Here is a 3,440-nt window from a genome sequence, read left to right as displayed (position 1 = left end):
GGTTCAAAGTTACTGTGGAGGCTTGGAGAAAAAAAAATGTACTTTTATCCTTAGAGAAATGGACTTCTTGGAGGGCAGCAGACTGAGAACACTTACGTTGCTACTATCCATGGATAAATACAACCTTTTATCTGTTAGCGCTCTCCACTTGGCATCCTTAATATGCACTAACAAAACAAAACCAGAAAGCAAAACCGTAGTAAGAGGCCAGAATATTGGTGTAAAAATAAGACAAACAGCACTTTCCTTTTCTAGGAATGTGTCCAAATCAGATCTGGCTTTGGACTCGTAATGCAGTGTAGACTGAAGCTAAGATCTAACAATGGGAGTTAGAATATTTTTTTATATTTTTGTAACTACAGCTTTTTCATGGGGTAGTATTTGTAATCGAATAAGTCAATAGATTTTATATTTGCCTTGCATTTGCACCTGGTAATTCTGGAAAAAAATGTAAACATTTACAAGTTTCTAATGATAATTTACAGGTGTGAAAGGCTTTTTGTTTTAAGTCGGGACAGCAATTCTTACACTTTTAAATCAAAATATAATGGCATAAACTGAGTTTTTTCTAAACATTCTATTATGGTGCCTTTTATGTTTCTGACATTATAAGGGATAACTGTTTGTCCTTGATGCATCTCATATGGAAGGGTGGTGATTTCTATTATCCATCCACAATATTTGTACGTACTGTGATAAGGTTAATGTGCATTTTTGTGGAACAATCCTGTAAAGCTAAGAAAAGATGCTTATTTTCAATGTCTTTGAAATATTTCAGACACTAACAGACAATCCTTACTTTCAAATGCATGCTTCTAGGTTTGATTTTCCTACAGGTGCTCCTTATAATGGTACTTCAGATGTATGAGACTTCCAAATAATAAAGCACATGTTTAAAAAAAAAAGGTAATAGTTCTCCATTTCCTATGTTACTGAAGCAACATTTGCTGGATTGCACTATGAGGCATTTAACTTCATGTTCAAACTAGTATTTACTTTAATCCATGTACCAGATCATTTATTTCTGCATCACTCCAATTTAAGGACTTGAAGATTTTCAAACTTATTACCACAAAACTATTCCCTACCAATGCAAAACTATACATAGAGATGGTCTTAGCCATGTTTTATGCTCAGAATTAATCATATATTTTTATGTAAGGAGTTGTAACCAGGAGTTAAGCAAGCCAGACTTCTTTCTTCATAGAGATGATCAATCAGTCAGTTAAGGCTGATCAACTGTGGCCTGAAAGCTTTGGTGCGGGTTTTGTTTGGTATTGTCAGTTGTTTCTTTTTTAAAAAACTTCTTACACAGCTGGTATGAGATTAAACTTAGAAAGCAACCCAATCTTGTTTTTGCAGTGACACCTCAGAATGACTTTAGTGGTGCTTGTTTGGTTCAGAAAAAAATTAAGCTTAGCGAAACAGAAGGTAGTCCTGCTTCCCTAAACATATATGCATATGCCAGCACCACAAAAAAAAAAAAAAAAAAGCAGGCTGTTTTCTTCTTTCTATCAGGTATTTGAGTGTTTTCTGGAGCAGAAACATTTACCTGGGTTTTTTTGGGAGCAGGTTGGTTGTTTAACAAACAAGAACATGGTCTGATTATGAATTGTCAGTCAGAATTTTTACAGCTTTTTTTGAGTGACGTAGGCTGTCCCATCTGGATCAGCAGATAAGCATACTGTGCCAGACGCATATAGAATAGAACAGAATAGAATCATTAAGGTTGCAAAACACCTCTAAGATCATCTAGTCCAACCATCAACCCAACACCACCATGCCCACTAAACCATGCCCCAAAGTGCCATGTCTACATGTTTTTTGAACACCTCCAGGGATGGGGACTCCACAAGCTCTCTGGGGAGCCTGTTCCAATGCTTGACCACTCTTTCCATGAAGAAATTTCTCCTAATATCCAATCTAAACCTCCCCTGGCACAGCTTGAGCCCACTTCCTCTTGTCCTATCGCTAACTACATGGGAGAAGAGACCAACACCCACCTCCCTACAACCTCCTTTCAGGTAGTTGTAGAGAGCGGTAAGGTCTCCCCTCAGCCTCCTCTTCTCCAGGCTAAACAACCCCAGTTCCCTCAGCCACTCCTCATAAGGCCTGTGCTCCAGACCCTTCACCAGCCTTGTTGCCCTTCTCTGAACATGCTCCAGCACCTCAATGTCTTTCTTGTAGTGAGGGGCCCAAAACTGGACACAGTATTCCAGGTGTGGCCTCACCAGTGCCAAGTACAGGGGCACAATCACCTCCCTGCTCCTGCTGGCCACACTATTCCTGATACAAGCCAGGATGCTGTTGGCCTTCCTGGCCACCTGGGCACACTGCTGGCTCGTGTTCAGCCGGCTGTCAGCCAGCACCCCCAGGTCCTTTTCCGCCAGGCAGCTTTCCAGCCACTCTTCCCCAAGCCTGTAGCATTGCATGGGGTTGTTGTGACCAAAGTGCAGGACCTGGCACTTGGCCTTGTTAAACCTCACACAGTTGGCCTCAGCCCATTGATCCAGCCTGTCCAGATCCCTCTGCAGGGCCAGCCTACCCTCCAGCAGATCAACACTCCCACCCAACTTGGTGTCATCTGCAAACTTACTGAGGGCGCATTCAATCCCCTCATCCAGATCATTGATGAAGATATTAAACAAGGCTGGCCCCAAAAATGAGCCCCTGGGGAACACCGCTCGTGACCGGTCGCCAACTGGATTTAACTCCATTCACCACTACTCTCTGGGCTTGGCCACCCAACCAGTTTTTTACCCAGCAAAGAGTACACCTGCCTAAGCCATGAGCTGCCAGCTTCCTTAGGAGAATGCTGTGGGAGACGGTGTCAAAGGCTTTACTAACGTCCAGGCAGATGACATCCACAGCCTTTCCCTCATCCACTAGATGGTCACCGGGTCATAGAAGGAGATCAGGATGGTCAAGCAGGACCTGCCTTTCATGAACCCATGCTGGCTGGGCCTGATCCCCTGGTTGACCTGCACATGCCTGTTGAGCGCACGCAATATGAACCGCTCCATAATCTTCCCTAGCACCAAGGTCAGACTGACAGGCCTGTAGTTCCCCTGGTCCTCCTTCCGGCCCTTCTTGTAGATGGGCATCACAGGTTTGATTATTTGTACAAAACCTAAGATACTCATACCTCTGCTGTGATTTTTTTATTTGGATGCATGTAAGATAATAAGTTTCTGCAAGGAATTCTAGTTTTAAGTATATGGCTTTGCATGTTATTATACATTCAATACTACGTGTACTTATGCCTTTCTAATGTTCCACATTATTACAAGTTTATTAAGTACTCTCTTCACCTGATTAGAATTTGCACAACCTGTAACCATTTGCATCAGGCAGAACAGGTTATTCACTTTGCTAGCTTTGAAGCACTGCATATTCTGCACACTGAACAGCAGTAAAATAGCTAAAACCAAACATCAGCT

Source organism: Pelecanus crispus, chromosome 8, assembly GCF_030463565.1.
Source record: "Pelecanus crispus isolate bPelCri1 chromosome 8, bPelCri1.pri, whole genome shotgun sequence".
NCBI lineage: Eukaryota > Metazoa > Chordata > Aves > Pelecaniformes > Pelecanidae > Pelecanus > Pelecanus crispus.
This window is presented reverse-complemented; position numbering follows the sequence as displayed.